The sequence below is a fragment of the Equus asinus genome, chromosome 12 (assembly GCF_041296235.1).
Source record: "Equus asinus isolate D_3611 breed Donkey chromosome 12, EquAss-T2T_v2, whole genome shotgun sequence".
In the NCBI taxonomy this organism is placed as follows: Eukaryota; Metazoa; Chordata; class Mammalia; order Perissodactyla; family Equidae; genus Equus; species Equus asinus.
In genome coordinates this window covers 60,404,776-60,424,128 of record NC_091801.1, presented here as the reverse complement: position 1 = coordinate 60,424,128, position 19,353 = coordinate 60,404,776, and the positions used below count along the sequence as shown (strand labels likewise).

The 19,353-nt window shown below is 33.4% G+C and overlaps 1 long non-coding RNA gene across 1 annotated transcript; it reads left to right on the top strand.

Moving 5' to 3' along the window:
- Positions 1 to 2,110: 2,110 nt before the first annotated feature.
- LOC123290104 (uncharacterized) lies at positions 2,111 to 11,838 on the top strand. The gene is made up of 3 exons (XR_006534440.2): positions 2,111 to 2,399; positions 11,080 to 11,235; positions 11,648 to 11,838. It is a non-coding gene; the product is annotated as an uncharacterized lncRNA (long non-coding RNA).
- The last annotated feature ends 7,515 nt before the right edge of the window (positions 11,839 to 19,353 follow it).

Genomic DNA, 19,353 nt, shown 5'->3' with positions numbered 1-19,353 from the left:
CATCATGTGTAACTGATTCCGTGTAATTACCTTTTTTTAAAAAAAAATCATGACAAAGGACTGCATTTTAATGATTTTTTTCTGTACTTGAAGTGACCAAATATTTTTTCTGTGTCTCTTAATACTGTGCTCAATAGATTTTACAAATGTACAATCATTCTGGTACTGTGGTAATTCCTTATTTGGTAACTTTTAAAAATATAAACTCTCTTCATTTTCATATGCCTTAAAATGTCTTTATTTTGCTTATCATTTTATAATGGCTAATTTTTTTACATACTAGATTCACAGTTATTTGCCCTAGCATGTTTATGTATTCTTATTTTCTTGTTCTCAAACTAGAATGTAATATGTTGCATGAGGACAGAGATTTCTGTATCTATTATCCATAGCTCTCTCCAGGGCATGAATATCAGTGTCAGGCAACACTATGAATTTGATCAATATTTGAATATTAGACAAATGAAACCTATTGCTGTTCATGTATCTGCTGCAGTCTGCTTGCAATTCCTTTGTAAACAATCTACTTTCTCTCAAGTAGGTTTTTAAGATTTTCTTCTTTTATATGTGTTTTTCCTCCAGGGTTTCTACAATGTATGTTGATGTGAATTTATATTTATCCTGCACTTGAAATTTATTTCTTCTCTTTTTTAAAAAGTTCTACTAAATTTTTGGTAATTATATATTTAAACATTGTACCTCTCACATTTCTTACCTTCTCTGAAATTCTTATTTAAGAATGCAGGCATAGCGCAGTCTCTCCTATTTTCTCTTGTCTTTTCCATAATATATCCGATATCTTTATCTCTCTGTAATAAATTCTGAGTTAATTACTAAGTACTATATTGCAATTCACTAATTACCTCTTCACAGGCAACAAGAATGAAAATGATCTTTTCTACTAAATGTTGATTTCATTGTCTATATTTTTATCTCCTATCTGTTCTTCTGTTATATCTACCTGTATTAATTTCCCATTTATTTTTAATGGTTTCTTTATCAATTTGAGCTTCCTAAATATGTGTATTTTAAATCATTGTCAGATTGCTTCCTACAAACTAAATTCATCTTAAGTGAATTCACATCTCGAGTGTTGATTTTTGTAGGATAGATTTGTAATTTTGATTTGCAGATTCATTTTGAGTGGAAGTGTTTTTATTCTGTTTTGCTTTTATTGTTATTATTTATATTTCTTTCCTTCCTGATAGCACTTTTGCATTCTTGTATCTGACAAGCCTCCAATCTAGAATGAAGTCTTATATATTTGTAGTTATTGCAGATCATCACAAAACTAGTAGGAGTTGGCTAAAGTCTTCTTTCAAGTCTGTGTTTTTGCCTTTTCTTGCTGATGCTAGATTATCTTGTATCCATAGCTTCCGATAAAATCACGGCCCTAGATTGAGGGTCGTGTTATTTTTCCCCATTAGTCGTGAGGCCTTCTTATAGACATTTGCCTCAAGCAGTGAGTCTGGCTCCAGGCTCCCATATCTCATGTACAGTTTAGCCTGTACGATCTTCTGGCTTCCACTGCAGGTCTCCAGCTAAGAGTCCTGCACAGCAGTGGTTTAAGACTCACTCACTTTCTCTACTTTCTGTTTTATTTCTGGCTCATGGAGATGTTTATCTTGTTTTTGAGCACATAAAGTTCTTTTAGATTTTCTATGTTTATATTTCTTTTGACATTGCTTTGGTTTTGAGCAAACACTGTACTAAAGTGGAAAATGACAGCTCTGCCTTGAGCATAAATGCTGTGGGTTAGTTTACGTTACGTTACATTTTTGAGTTGGTGACTCACTAAATATTCCTAGGAAAAGCCAAAATTTTCTGAATATTTATTTTATGTCTGGCACATTGTAAATATTGCAAAGGTAACAACTCAATACCAAAAACAACCTTGTGACGTAGATACTATCACCTCCATTTCCTGAAGAGTAAAACTGAACGATACAGTAGTTTTAAGGAACTTTGCCAAAGTCACAAAATTCTAAGTTGCAGAAGCAAGATCAGAGCTAGGCACTCTGATTCCAGAGCCCATTTTGCTAAACAAAACAGCAAATGCTTTGGTAAACTCTAAAATCTGTGTCGTCGTTAGGCAGGGAATGAGCATCAATTGTCTTCTTTTGGAAACTTTTATTTACTCTTTATATTGTGACAAACTGGCATACTTATTATATTCTCCATGACTGTTTACAACATAGCCTATGTCGTCATCTCTAAGTCTCTTTAACAGTGACTGAAATCAGGAGAAAGCAATTGTGTCATATGCCTGGAGGAGAATAAGCTCTTTCTACTTAGCTTCATCTCCTGATGCACATTACTAGTGGGATGGCTGACTATTAGAATGAACTAATCCCTCTTCCAGCATTGTGAATCCATCTAAAGGATGCCTGAAGGTGAAGGTGAGTTATGCGCTATATTCTGGAAGCATACAACATTGTATGACTGCATTTCTGACATGCGTGGGTTCGACAGCCTGAGAGTTCATGTATTATACATGGAAATACAGCCTCCAGTCCTGGTAACTACTTGCTGGGTGAATGGCAGCTATAAACAGATTGTCTATCACAGACTTTCATAAAGTTTATTATGAGTGGATTTCAAGGTAAGTGTCTAAGCCTATAGATGGTCTTGAGCTTTCCAAATCCTGGGGTTAATTCATTTAAGAAGAAGAACAATTATAGTACTATTTATGCTGCTGAGATTCCACTGAAATATTCCACTTGTATCAAAAAGAGAAAAGAATGTAAGTCAGGAAAAATATATTCCAATTTTAGCTTTGCTTACTAATTGATTATTTGACCTTGGACATATTACTACTCATCTTTGAGGTTCATTTTTATTTGTAAATTACAGCGTTTGAACATAGAACTCTCTCTACAATACTGCATAAGTTTGTGTAAAAGTTCTATGCTCAAGAATAGCAGATGTCAAAGAGTAGATTAAGGTTTTTTATGGTTATAACGTTTAGAATTATTGTATATTTTATTTTAGATTGTTTACAGAGATGTCAAACAAATATTCAAATCTACAATATGCAATAATATTTTCCTTATTTTGAATGTTGGCTGGTTTCTTGCTTATAGTCTCTAATCAATTCTAACCTTTTCTTGAGCTTTAGAGAAAGTTGGGAACTCTATTTACGTACAGGTAATCCACGTAGGATTCCACATAATGAAAACGTGGAAAGGTTTATAGGCATTTGCATAGCATAAAGGTAAATATCTGAAACAAGAAAACCAAAAAACTGCTGGGTAACTCCCAATAAAGGGTTTGTTTTCTAAGGAAATATTTGTCAGAATTTTTGGTGGGGTATAATGGAAAAGAAATATTAAATATGGGGAATTATTCAAGAAACTGAAAGAGCCTGAGAAAAGGCCTGTAGAAGCTATTCTTGTATTCAATCTTTGTTGTACACAAATCAATGTGTATATATAACTTACGTGTGCATACATGAACATGTGTGTGTGTAACATAAGCCTCAGTTTCTCTATATGTGATGGCTTTTGATTTTAGTGCTGTGCACAGACATACACACACACACACACATGCACATGCACACAAACAGGCAGACACAAATTCTAAGAGAAAAAAATATATACATAGTATCTTTCTCTCATTATATTAGCTTTAAAAGTAATCTCCATTTTTTGTCCTGTTAATTAACCAAGAGTCTAGGTATACATGATAAATTATAAATCTGTTGAGGCAAATTTAGAGGGACTAAGTCCAAAAGTCAAGACTTTTGTCTGAGGCAGAATTAAGAAATACGCAGGTACAGGATGGGATCACAATTGGGGATTAAGAAGTTTAGAAGAGAATGTGTTCACGACAAGTGTTTCAAACTGTGCAGGTCACTTTTAGTTTTTCCCTCTGAGTTAATAAGTGAATGTATTAATTTCTTTGGTTTAAAGAACAAAAGATGCAAGGTGACTTTTTATCTTCCAAATGCTATATTTATTAGTTTTACCCTTGTCATTTTCCATAATACTGTTTTCTCCACGGCAGTATTCAACTGAGGTGCACCAACGTGAATCCCACTGAAAGACCCTACACAATGGTACAGTAAAGTTTTTGTAGTTGGCAAGTCATAAATGTGTATTCAAGACATAATTTAATCAAATTTCAAAATAGCCCCTGTAAGATATGTATTTTTTTATTGTATTTCAAATGAGGAAAGTAGGGCAAGTGTACCTAGAGTTGAGAAAACCCAATATGTGGCAGTTTTAATTATCTGAAAGTCTTATAAATTGTTTTCTTAGTGTTAGCTTTAAATATAGGCAAACTGAGACTTGAAGAAATATAGCACCATGGTCAAGTCTATACAGAAAACACACCATTTAATCGTACGAACTTGATGTAAAACACATAGGATATTTATCTTTGTAGTTTATTATTTGAAAAAGAAACATCAAATTCTTCCAAGTTGTTTCTAATAGCAAACTAATTATATAATTTGCACATTTGCTATAATTTACTTTCCCTTCATTCTAAAAAGCAACAAATTAATTTTCTTTTTTTCTTTGTTGGGTGAGAAGACGGATGTCAGACAAGCAACAGTGATCATTCATTTTAGATCTCCATAGCTGAGTTGTGATTATGTGGTAGAAAACAAAGGCAAGGACTTTCTCTTGGACCATACAGACCGTCCCAAATGTCGTCAAGCATACCGAAAAACTAAGTCGCAGAGGAAAGAAGTGGAAGTGACTAAAAATAGTGGCTAAAATTCTTAGAAAGTGTTTATATAAGACTAAAAGAAGATTTTCTTCAAAAATTTACAATATTTTATTTATAGTTAAAATAAACTCCTAAATATGGAAACAAATTAAAGATACTATAAGCAAACAGAAAAATGTAACAATCATGAATTGGTAGACGCCATATTTTAAAGATGTTAATTGCCCCAAATTGATTATAAATTAAGTGCAATCCCAAGCAAAATCTCAGAAGATTTTTGAAACTGACAAATTTAATTTAAATTACGTACTGTAATAAAAGGGACAAGAATAACACAGACAATCTTAAAAAATAAAGCTGGAGGGACTGGCTTGGTGGTGTAGCGGTTAAGCTCGTGCACTCAGCTTCAGCAGCCCCAGTCCACCATTTCGGATGCCGGATGTGGACCTATGCACCACTTATCAAGCCATGCTGTGGCAGGTGTCCCACATATAAGATAGAGGAAGATGGGCTCGGATGTTAACTCAGGGCCAGTCTTCCTCAATCAATCAATCAATCAAGTTGGACATTCAAGATGGCAAGCATTATTATGAAGCTACATTGATTGAGGTGATGTGATATCATTGCAAAGTTAGACCAGTGAAACAGGATAAAACACAGGGATATGTAAAACACATTGGCGTTTTTTCAGCATTTACCCTACAATGCATTGAAAGAAAGATGGCCTTGTCAGTATACGGTGCTTAAGTATCTGCTTTTCTCTCCTTCCCTCTCTGTCTTTCTTGAAAATGTTTCTATTTTGTTAGCTTAGTGAAGGAGATAATCAATACAATGATAATGAAAATTTATATGAAATCACATTTGAAAAATGAAAAGCACTACGAAATGCACAATATTATAATTGATGTCGTTGCTATTACTGGGAAATTCTGTTTGAAAAAGAAGCATAAATTAGAAAATATGTAAAGGGAGGTATTAGTAGGCAAGAAAAACATTACTGCAAATTTAACTATGATTTAATATATGTTAAATTTTATGAGGTTATTTTAATGTAATTTCCAGAGTGTTTAATTAACTGAAGTTTTTGCTTTGATGCTTTTAAAATTTAATTTAAGAAACATTTCAATATGCAATATTTGTTTATAATTTATAAATAAAAATAGTACTACAAAACTTATAATAAAAAATTCCTGTCCCCTGCTTCAAATTTGCCCACTTTTTTATTCTGCTCCATAATGACAACTACTTTCACAACTTCTAGCCATTTCTCCCAGCATTTATTCCTATACAATCAACAATATGCATCTTCATCTATGTCTTTTTGCTAATTTTAAAAGTCATCTGTTGATCTTGACTATAAATGATGATGCTCCATTCATTTTGTCAAAGCCAAAATTGCACCAGAAGTTGTTAAACAAGCAAGTACGAATTTATTCAAGATTATTGCAATACAGCATGGCAACCAGAACTTAGTCTGAATTCAACTTTCCTGAAAGAATAAGCTGGACTGGGGGGTTCCTGGGCCATCTGTGTTTACTCATTGGCTGTATCCAGTGTCTCCTATCTTCATGACAGGAGTAGTTTTACAACTAGGAGCAAGGCACCTGCAGAAGTTAGTTTCCTGCTCTCTCACAGAAACCAGGAGATGGCCGCGCTATCTCCATTGAGAATGACATTTCAAAGAAATGACTTCCAGGTCCTTGGCAATGGCATTTCTGGGTTGTGAAATAGGCAAGAAGCTTTTAAAAAGGTTTACATCTCAAAGAGGCAGAGAAACAATTACAAGTTCTCTAAAGTAAATGATCTAAGAAAAGAGAGGTCAAGGCCTAGAGTCAGGAAGAAGCCTATCTAAAGATGAATCAGGTTTAAGTCCGCCTTGGTCAACTATCAACTCACATCACAACTTTTGTTTCAATGTATTTGGAAGTGTAAAAATAATCAAGACACTAGGATAGAATTTTAAATTTATTAAGTGCAAGGATTATATCTCCTTTTGCATTTTCCTTTTCAGAGAAAATTAGTACTCTGCATTTATATAGTGGTAATAAGGGTAGCTGACATTTATCGAGCCAGGTCTTATGCTCTAGGGGCATATCTCATTTACACCCATCAAAAATAAGATATGAGTTCAGGAATTATTCTAATTTATATAACTGAGGAAACGAAGACTGAGAGAACTCAAACAATTTGAAATGAACCAGAAAGCACTGTGCTCTGTCACACAAAATGTTTTGTTCTTCCCCAAACCGACACCACCACTTTACATCTATCTGCCTTTGAATATGCTGCAGCCTCTAAAAACTGCCCATCTCCTTGAATGCAAAGCACATGTTATATTCATACTGTATAACCAAGTGAAGGTATTTGCCCTAACTTTTCCATATTCCTCTTACCAATAGAATTTCAGTCTATTCTTCCTATTGCTTTCATAACACCCTTCACACAACTCTTATAGAGCCCATCCTGTTTTATATTGTGCATGGCTTTTCTCTCCCAGAGTGGATCCTTAAACTTAAGAAGAGTCTTGGGCACCTAATATAATATATATTAGTGTTAGTGGACAAAGCGTAGATAATGCTTCCGAACAAGGTTCATATTGAAATGGCCACTTCTATCTGAGATGCTACAATATAAGCATACTGATGACTCTCAGCTGGACTGAGAAAGTATATGTTCCCTTCACATTATAAAATAAACCAAAGGCTTAATAGTAAATACAATTCAGATAAGTGATTTTTTTTTTTTTTGAGGAAGACTGGCCCTGAGCTAATATCTGCCACCAATCCTTCTCTTTTTTTGCTGAGGAAGACGGGCCCTGAGCTAACATCTGTGCCCATCTTCCTCTACTTTATATGTGGGATGCCTGCCACAGCATGGCTTGACAAGCAGTGCCTGGGTCCGCACCTGGGATCCGAACTGGCAAACCCCAGACTGCCGAACCCCAGACCACCGAGGCAGAACATGTGAATTTAACCACCACACCACTGGGCTGTCCCCCCGATAAGTGATTCTTAAGTTGCTGCCTTATTACATACATTTTAATATAGCAGTCCCATTTCACTGAATCTTTTCTGAATTTTTTTAGTACTAGTCTTAAAAAATAACCAATGATTTTCCTTTCAAGAGTATTTCTTTAATTTGATTCTTGTAGGAAACAAATTGTGTTCCATATCATTATTGTTTTAAATTCTATGACATTTAATTAGTCAAGCATATTGTTGAATTGGTAGTGATTTGAATCATTTTCTAATATTCACTACACCCAAAGAATACTGCTACAATAATATGACGTAATAACATGATTTTAATCTAAATCAAGTAGAAAAATGAAATTAAATTAATTTACATTGACAAAATTATGATCTCAACCCTACCCCTTTTCGTTTTTTGTCATTTTTGTCTTTCTTATTTTCACTTAGGAAGTTTTTTCCTTGATTGAATTCTAAACATTTTAATACCCCATAGCCATAATTGTACTTCACTGCACTCTCCTTTTTATTGTTGCTACTGCTATTAAATCTGTATAAATGAAGGGAAATTTTTATTTTCATTTTTACTTTTGTTTGAAGTTGTGCTTTGCTGGTGATGCTAGAGTGTAGCAAACACAAGTTCTACCACTTACAAGCCAGGTAAGTGGGCAAGCTCATTAACTGACCTGCACTTCTTTTATTGGTAAAATATTCATAACTCATGGTTTTGCTGTGAGTAATGAATGGACTAAAAGATTCAGAGCACTGAGTAGCAGGCCTAGCACATAGTAAGACCACAGAAACATTTGCTAATGATTTTACTACAGTATCCATTCATATTGACAAACTACGTGTAAACAAATGCTTCCATTTATACATTCCTTCAGGCTTCATTTAAAAGGGATTTCTCACGTAAGTTCTAGAAAATTTCAAATCATATAAGCAAAACGTTATTAAAAATGTGCATTTGCATATTGTCTAGAGCATATTTTCTATTTTTTGCCTATTAGTCTACCTTGTACACAAGCACATATAGGCCGTAAGTTCAGTGTTCTGTATGTAACTAAAATAAATCTAGCAAGATAGTAATAGAGGAATGAAATATAGGCTATTTTGATATTCATATAGTAAAGCATAAATTTTTTGAGATTCTTTATTACTTAATTAAATGAACTGATTTCCCTTTTAGTTAATATATTTAGATTTCTACAAAGGAAGGGTAAATATTTTATATTAGTTGCTAAAATTTGAAAATGTTGTATTAATTTTCTAATCTCACCATTATTAATGTGTTAAACAATGCTGCCAGATAGGTGTTATGTACACTATATTTTCAAGCTATTGGCTATCCTTGGATAAATTTTTCCTGCCCCATAATATATGGTGAACCAAATCTCAAAGAGAGAAATAAAATCACCTTACGTACTTCTAAAAGAGTTACTTATTTTCCAGGAAGTATTCTGGTGACCACATATGTATAAAAAGGTGAGTCGTTACCCGAAATACTTTATTTCCATATTAATTCAGTTGTTTAAACGTTTCAACAGTTTTGTTTTGCTTCCAAATGTATCTGTACCAAGCATGGGACATTTATACATAATTTTAACAACTACTCTTAATTTTTGTATCCTCACATATTTCTAAATTGGAGTGTGTGATAATTGAAAAGCTGGTTATCAAAGCAAAGCAATGAGCTACAGAAGATGTATAATGTTTAAATCCCTAAATTACCAATTGTAAGTAGCTGGGATTTTTGACACAGAGAGAATTATAGATAATTTTACTTCTAGAAATAAGTACTATTCTTGTCTTTTCACCAAAGAGGTTAATTGTTAGATAACAGCAACAACAGAAAGAATCCTAAATGAAATATAAAATAAAAAATTAATATTTTATGTTATTTGATAAAATTACTTCTGAAAAGCATAGTATTAGATACTTATAATAAAGAGTCAATGAATTAGCTAAAAAATAGAAATTTCTGCTCATAGGGTGAGATATATATTCACTAAATATTTTATTATTTCAACTCGCACGCATTTGAAGATTTTAGTCTGAAACCTATTATTCAATTTGACACTAGTGTCTCTATGAGTTATTTTGCTTTGGGGTGAATCAACAGGATCCTGTTCCTTTTATACTTAAAAGAAACCCTGCTGCCAGCGAACTGTTCAACATTGTGTAGCAACATTGCCCACTAGCATTGCTTTTGAGGATCCGGCTAGATGCAGGTATGGGAAAAGCTGGTACATTTTGTGAGCTAGTAAATAAAAAGTTAAAATCTTCCAAAGAGTGAACAGACTTCCTATTCTTGACCAATTATTTCTTCTCTGATAATTAAGGCACCTGTTAAATTTTAAGCACTTCTGGTGGTCACCTTGTGCTGTGACACGCCTAGGAGTGCAGTCATTTGGCTGGGCGGAAAGGCAGTGCTGCAGTATAGGAGACAAGAAGAAGAGACGATTGAGATAGGAGGGTCTTAGACTTTTTGACAAATCTTTGAAAACAGTTGATTTTGAAGTTTAATCTTGCTCACCTTTAAATTAAAACACATAGATTCTCAAGGTTGTATATTTCAGACCTCTTTTTCACTGAAGAAGTAAGAATCAGATTATTATTTACCAGAGGTATGTAAGATTTTATCTATCCAGAGAAATGTGACATTCTCATTTTAACTGGAAAGTCACAGTGAAAGCCCTAATATGCTCTTAACAGACAAGGCGGTATATTAAGGGACATTATTTGGAGTAAGTTATTTGGATCTTGGTGTTGAGTTATTTCCTTCAACTCTTCCTCCTCTCTTCTTTTTCTTCTTTTGTCTATTTAATAACTCATTTGCTAATATTATCAAAAGACAAACCCCTTCAGATAGATATGGAACACAGATGGTGTCATCCAAACAGCTGTGTTATATAACCTGCATTTATAGACGAGTGATGAATAAGAAGCTTCTTTTTAATGACTTAAACTTTATGTCATTATTTTGTGCCATCCAGTTCCCTCCAGAAAAAGTGATCTTGGATAGGTCTTGTTGAATGAATAGATCAGATGACTAACAGAATTAGGATGCCAAATATTTATCATGAAGTATGCCACCTTTTTATAGACCCCTTTACAAGTAACTTTAGTGTCCCAAAACATTCATCTTGAAAAGCACTGCCGAAAGTTATTTCCAAAGATATCAACAGTTTAAGGAAAGTTATTTTAGTCGTAGTATTCATGACTTTCAATCACTCAAAACATGATAATTAAATGACCAGAAAATATTGTCATTAGGAACAGGAGAAAAAACCATGTATACAACAGCACAAACATCTCTGCTATATTCAATTTTTTTCCCACATGTTGGTTTGACTTTTCTTTCAATATGTCAGAACTTCATAACTGTATGAGCAGACATATCTAACTTTTTGCTTTTCACCTTGAATTCTTTCAGAGGAAATGAAATGCCTTACACTCTGCAGAGTGTTCTGTGGAAAGTCCTGATAATCAGCCAGGGCCGCTTGAGAGACCATTTCTAACACAGCTGCTGATGATTTCAACGTCTGTGTGGACTAGGTGTGATGTTTATCTGGACTCTAAAGAATATACGGTTTGTGCATAGTCATTCATTATCTTTGTAAATATTCTGAGGAACAATCCACTACCAGTTTAATATAAAATCTATTGAAGTAGCATCTAATGATAAATCGGAATATATATCAGTCCAAATTAGAAAACACTGTATTTTATATTAATCTTACATTGAAAATATCCACCATTGGTTAGGATGGGGAAGTATGGCAACTAGATTAATTTCTACAGTAGTTTGATAATTTTCACAATTGGAATCAAAAACTTGTTGATCCTTAATTACCCACAAAACATACTTCTTGGAAATACAAATATGTGTAACCATGAAGGTCCCTGCCTTTTGGAATGGTAGTAATAATATATCATAAACTGTATTTTAAAACTGTATTTTGCTTTTATGAATAAAACAAAATTTGTCTTTTATTTTTCAGAATTGCTTTGATGCTTGTGCTAAGGTGACATCACTGCACAGGACACAGATGGGAAAGCTAAAGCTCAGGGAAATGAATTAATTCCACAATCATCTTTCAATTTTGTCAAAAGAATAAACCCTTTTTTGTTTTGTTTTATTTTGACTTTTTCCTATGCCAAAGGATATTATTAAACATTTAATATCAACTACTCAAAGGTATGTTGAAATTTGATGCTTTGAATGTTCCAGTTTTATGCCCAAATGGCAAAATAATTGCACACTGTAGAAACTTGTGTGGTGCAAAAATGATGGGTTATGGAATTGGAAATCTGTGACTGGTGAATTACACTGGAGTTATCATGGCGTTTAAATAAGACTGACAAGTAAGATCGAATTAAAGCCTACTTAAAATCAAAGCACAGACATCCCGTTAGACACTGCACCATTTTCTGGTTGTTAGCAATTCTTGATAACCTTAGGAAGACCTTGATTTGATTCCCAGAAATTAATGTGTCCTCTTGGCAGGCTCTGACATCCCTGGTGAGACTTTGGGGAAGATGCAATGACACATTTGCTGACATCAGAAATAAAAACACTTCATAAAAATTAGAGATAGTCAAGACTATGGGAAAGGAGACTGTCAGAAAATTATCTCATGATTTTCTACCATTAGTAATTTACTATTAACACATTATACATTTATAAAGAGTAGAGCATTATAGTAACTTCAGAATCTTTCCCTATTTTGTTAAGAACGTCTTAGAAAGCTATAGTCATAATCAGAAATAAGTGACACTATTTAAAATAATAATTTAAAATCAATATTATTTTCTGGTTTAAACAATGAATTTTGAAAACAACCTTTGTTATAGTATTGATAGATAATAAGTGTTTTTAACTCTATGTAACTCAAGACAATATTTATAAGGGTTTTCAAACATTGGTGTGTCTTGGTTTCTAGAGTTAATGTGCTAACAACAGCCCTGAACTATAAAAAATTCACATATGGAATGGAGGCCTGTCCAGTTCATCTACATGGAGAAGTCCTTATAATAACATAGATAGTTTTATGATTTCTTTCCTATAGTGGGATATGTATTATTATCATAATACTAGTTGAGTAATAATAATTAATAATGATAATAAAAATGACAATAGCAGCAAAAATGTATCTGTTAATCTAAGGACTTAATCAAATGCCAGGAAATAGACTGAGAGCTTTATTTTATATGAATTCTATTATTTAATTCTCCCAATAATCCCGTGAGGATTATTGCAGAAAAGGAAGATGAGGCATAGAAACATTTGGTATATAGCCCAAGATCACACAGCTAGAAAGGGAAGGTCAGTATATAAAAAAAGGGAGTATGTGTGTGTTTTCCCAGATATTATGCACATGCATATGCATCCGTGTGTGCATACACACACATGATATAGAAACACATACATAAGTATACATTAATTTATCTATGGCATACACACACATGATATAGAAACACATACATAAGTATACATTAATTTATCTATGGCATACACACACATGATATAGAAACACATACATAAGTATACATTAATTTATCTATGGCATACACACACATGATATAGAAACACATACATAAGTATACATTAATTTATCTATGGCATACACACACATGATATAGAAACACATACATAAGTATACATTAATTTATCTATGTGCATACACACACATGATATAGAAACACATACATAAGTATACATTAATTTATCTATGTGCATACACACACATGATATAGAAACACATACATAAGTATACATTAATTTATCTATGTGCATACACACACATGATATAGAAACACATACATAAGTATACATTAATTTATCTAGAATAAATACATCAAGATATTGTAAGAGTGGTCACTTTTTAAAAGGGAAGCTGAAGAACAAGACTGGGAGAAACTATTTTCATATTAATTAAAATTGCTACCAGGTAAATGCAAATATATCTAATTATTTTCTTATATATGTATTTTTAAGAAAGACTCTAATAATATCCTCTATTGATAAATATACATTAAATATTATATATAAAATAGATAATGTTATATAAACTATAGCATATACTGTGTGTGTGAGAGAGAGAGAGAGAAAGAGAGAGAGAGAAGTAACTACCTCACTAAGGGATTTGAGGATTACATGAATTAATGGTTATAAGGAACTTAGAACAGTCTCATAAATAGTCTAAACAGTAAGCGCTAAATCAACATTAGCTGTTATTGTCATTACACAGATGGTAGAAATCTAATAGTGTCTTCATATTTAGATAACTTATTCTGGCGGTATTCTACTCATTTACATTGTATTGAAATAACTAGCTTTCTCCTGAAGAAAACGTATCTTATCGGTCTTTATTACTCTCTTTAGCATTGGCATTTTTAAATTCCTAATGAGTAATGAGCTAAATCACTCGAAAATTCTAATCTACTTGGCCATTTAAACGGAAGTTGGTGTTTACGGATAATGACCTACCTGAGTTTTGCAGCCTATGCAGACACGCGGGAATCCTTTTAAGAGACCAACCACAAGATGGCAGTGTTTTCAGAGGACAGATTGATTTCCAGATAGTAAAGCGCCACACACATTTCTACCGGACGTACCCTGTTTAAAATGGTAAATAATTATTTCAGGATGTGATTCAGACGGACAGCGATGTGGAGGAGGATTTTCGAATCTTTACCTGAAAAGTAATCAAATATAACGAGGAATATTTGGACTGATTATATAGGAAAAAAGAGGCTACCAGATATTAAGAAATGAAGGAAAGAATAGTACTGTAAAGCATAATAATTAAAATAGAGTGAAAACAGAGAAAGTATGGGTGAGTAAAATAATTAAAAGAGCCAGTAAGAGAAACTGAAGAGATGGAGAAAGTGGGCACAGAGGATAAGGCAATCTTTTAAGTCATATTTTCCTCAACTTGCACAAGATCCCATAATTGTCGTGTATTCACATCCCATCCATGTTGTAACCTTAAATTAGATGATTAAACTGTGAATTCACCGAATGAGTTAAGTATTAGTGTTCATTGTTTAAAACCACTTTAACCCTTATGCATATGTTAACAATATTTTAAAACAAAATAAAATAAAAGCAAACAAACAAAAATTCATATTAATAACACAATAACAACAAAGAGAGAGGGATATAAGAAAATCTATATAGGGATTTGAATTTTAAAATGCTTATTTTATGCCACTTTTACTTTTAAATATTATTCTATTTTCCTTTTGTGAAGAATATTAATCTTATACTCTTCATTCCTTTCTATCCAAAATTAAAAATAAACACAAACTAGAATTTGCAAATACAATATTCTGGTTCCTTTCTTCTCTAATAATCACACCATAACTGATGGATATTATGCTTCTTAGTAGCACTTATTTCTAAAACCCCCTATATTTAATTTGTTTGGCAATTTATTTCTTATTCGGCCTATTTCTCCTTTATTTCATCCTAACCTGCTTTATATCTCATTTGATCTCTTTTATTATGCAATGTTTTACAGTAATAAAAATTGTTTTAAAACTTAAAAAAATTAAAATACATTTTTAAATGTTTTAAAAACAGATTTCTGTTACTGAGACCCGTCTTCCTTTACACATCCTTCAACTGTAGTATGTCCAATATTGGACATGCTTTAAGAAAATGCAATATATCATAGAAACGTTTAATCTCATTACAGATTTTGAAATTAGAGGAAGACATGGCCGATACAACAAAATAATAATCTTTGTAAAACACACACACACAATTAAAAACAAAATGTCTTGGAAATTATTTCCTTATATGGAAAATACTAGTGTTGACTAGGTTCTAGAGATCTCTATTTACACTGGACAAAAAGAACAAAGAGAGAAAGAGAGAGGGAAGGAAGGAGGAACATGAACAAATTATTTCTTTGTCTTTTATGGAGTTTTCCACAATATCAAAGTAATATTTAATGATAATTATCAAATGAGCAAATCTGATAAGAGAACATACAGTCATGCACTGCTTAACAATGGGGATACGTTCTGATAAATGCATTGTTAGGTGATGTGGTCATAATGTGAACATCATAGAGGTACTTACACAAACCTAGACGGGATAGCCTACTACACACCTAGGCCATGTGGTACTAATCTTATGGGACCACCACTGTATATGTGGTCTATTGTTGCCTGAAACATCATTATGCAGCTTATGACTATAGTAAGTATGCCTTCGTTTGTTTTCCCACATTATAAGAATCTTCGTAGAACCATTCAAAATATAATTTAAAATTTAAAATGTCTACTTTCATATTTATAAGAGGTCTGAAGCATTCTGTAATTTATTTCTTCAATTTTGCTCTTCCCTTCTCTTCTGGTTGGATAACTAACTCAAGGACTTCCTGGAACGGTTTCCCTGGATAATTCGACATTTGCTGTCTCCATGTTATCCATCATCCAGCTTTCATTTCCTCCATAGCCCTATTCTGCCCATATGGCATTTAGCGTTTCCTCCTTTGGCTCCTTCTCCATCCACCGGCAAACAAACTAGCACAATATAGTATGAATAATAGTTGACCCTTTTAGTTGGTTTTTTTGGAACCCACCTCAGAGTGAGCTTGACTAAACACACAGCCAATAATTTGGTAAATGTGGTTGGCTTTGTGTCTGGAAATATCAAATTCCCTCTCTCTTTTTCTTCTCTCTACCATTTTCCCACATCAGATGTCATTTTACTCACTTAGACAACTACAACAAACTCCTAAAACTACCCTTTCTGCTACGTTGCTGTTAGTGTTTTATTTCTAAAAATAATACATTCATTCAGCTGGCATTTTTGAGCGCTAACTAGTTGCCGATCACACAGTAGTGTGAATAAAAACTTTATATGTTCCCTGACTTTATGGATTTTAATCAAATTAGAGCATATCACATTCTTCTTCAAATACTCCAAATCTGATTTTGTATTTTAGTAAATGATGGTGTTTTCCATTAAAATGCTGACCCTCAAAGGTGGAAACCCAGCTTGTGACCATTGATCTTTATATACAACAGGGGCTCTAGCTCACTTTCTTGCAAATAGCTTGTACACAGTTAATTTTATCAAAACAAATATAAAAAAAATATTTAGTTAGGGGACTAGCCCAGTGGCATAATGGTTAAGTTTGTGCACTCTGCTTTGGCAGCCTGGGGTTCACAGGTTTGGATCCCCCAGCACCACTCATCATGTCATGCTGTGACAGCATCCCACATAAAATAGAGGAAGATTGGCACAGATATTAGCTCAATAACAATCTTCCTCAAGCAAACAAAGAAGAAAATTGGTAACAGTTATTAGCTCAGGGCCAATCTTCCTCACCAAAAAAAACCCAATAATAATATTTAGCTAGTTTTAATTTTATATTGGCAAACTTAAAGCACACGATATTTGAAGAAGGTAATATCAATATTTCTATTTATTCAGCTACAAAGCAGATAATGTTCTTTAAAATTTAGTTCTGCTGGACTCAAATAAAAATTAAATATTTATATTTGTAAAATATTGATTTTAAACACATGTAAAATAAATAATGTATTTTTATATTGGTCCCACATTGATTATAGAAATAAACTGATGAAGATTAAAGAATAAATGAAAAGAGGAAGAAATAGCATCTACATGTTTTCAGAAATTAATACAAAGTTTGATTCATCATCTTGTCTTCCTTTTCAGTCTATGGTGTAAAATATTATTTTCCAAACTTTATATTTTAGCAGTACAATTCTTCTCCTCCCAATGAAATCACATTCAGAACTCACGATCTAAAATGGTCAAACTGAAGATACTCTGTTGAAGAAAAAGTATCCCCAGAATTTTCCTCAGTGCTACACCCCCAAAAAGGTCCACAGCACTACTGCACAGTTGTAAGAGAACCAAAGACCTGTTTTTTTTTGTTTGTTTGTTTTTTTGGTGAGGAAGATTGGCCCTGAGCTAACATCTATTGCCAATCCTCCTCTTTTTTGCTTGAGGAAGATTGTTGCTGAGCTAACTTCTGTGCCAGTCTTCCTCTATTTTATATCTAGGAGGCCACCACAGGATGCTTTGATAAGCAGTGTGTAGGTCTGTGCCCAGGAATGGAACCAGCGAACTGTGGGCTGCTGAACCAGAGTGTGTAGACTTAACCACTGTGCACCGGGAAGGCCCCCAAAGACTACTTTTAAAAGCACTTCTCTTGGAGAAAGCTGACCTGGTAAGTAAGTGATTAGCCTTTTTGTGGAGGTGGCAGGGCTTGGTGGGTGGGTATTTTCTGCTGCAAATGAACCATCTAGAGTTTATATTTTTACTGCTTAGACAGAACCATTAAGGGCAACATCATAAATACCCCTACAAAGATTTTAGTTATATAAAAGATAATACAGAAGCTCGTGTGAATGGCATATCAATTTGCTCATGAGAATGCTTTTGAATGCCTTGTTTGGCTGTGTGTACTTGCATAAGTTATTTTACATAAATAACTAATTAAGATCCTTAAGTAGGGATAAGTGGCTAACGAGAGCAGTGCTTCCCAAAAGGAAAAAAAAGAAGAAAGAAAGGAAAAAAAAGAACTTGCAATTCCTTATTGATGGTGATGCCAGCCACAGTATGACTCAGGGTCAGACTAAAAGAAATGAAGAGATCTGGGTCATGAAAATGTTAGAGGAATATTAAGTGGCATATAAGTTGAGTTCAAGATGATTAGACCTAGACACAAAAAGCACCCTTTCAAAGCCAAGCTTTTGGTTGGTTGGTTTTGGTGGCTGGAGTGATATTGCAACTGTCTGTCTCTCTGGTTCACGTTCCCAGCTTTACGATGAGGACACCGGTGGTTATATCAGAAGCAGATGTTTGTGATGATAATAATGTATGTGAAAATATGTGAAGCTCCATTAAGGACCATATAGACATAAAAGTCTATTCGTGATAGCAAAAATTATGCTAGAAATAATTTATCTGAGCAAGCTTTTGTAGTATTCACCTTTCTGAAAGTTGGTAGCAAAAAAGACGAGTTGTCTGTGACACGTCCCACTTCCTCTTTCGGTTTTGATAATGTGTCAGTAGCCCCTTTAATCTACAGTTTTCTGTGAAGTATCCCTGACGCCATTGTCATCGTGGATCTTCAGCTTCCGGAGAATGAGCAGCCCAGTCGCTTCTGATTAAGCAAGATTTTGATTATCAGAGGTAGTCTCTGTCTCAGTTAATGCAGATGATAAGGGCTCTTTTATAATGGAAAAAATGACCCTGTATCTTACTGTTTCTTTTTTTCCAAAAGGTTATATAATCACTCATTAAAACCTTTCCTACTTTGACCTTAACTAGTTTAAGAATAGAGTTCACTAAAATGCAACTTTTTGAGTCAAAAAAAGAGAAGTGAGAGATAACTTCCAATACACCTACGATAATCTCAGTGATATTAATAGAGAATCTGAAAGAGTTTTATTATGTAAGTTGAGAATTCACAAATGGAGACTCTAATAGAATTTACACACTGTATGGGAAGAAGTAGTTCAGTTAATTTACTGAAAATGAAAGGGCAATGAAATCAAAGCAAAGACTTTCTACAAAAATAGTGAGAAGGCACATTTGGCTTTACATGTATTCAGAAAAAAAACTATCTAAAAAATTTAAATGCAGGGTAGGCCCACTGCTGTAGTGATGAAGTTTACATACTCTGATTTGGCAGCCTGGGGTTCACGGGTT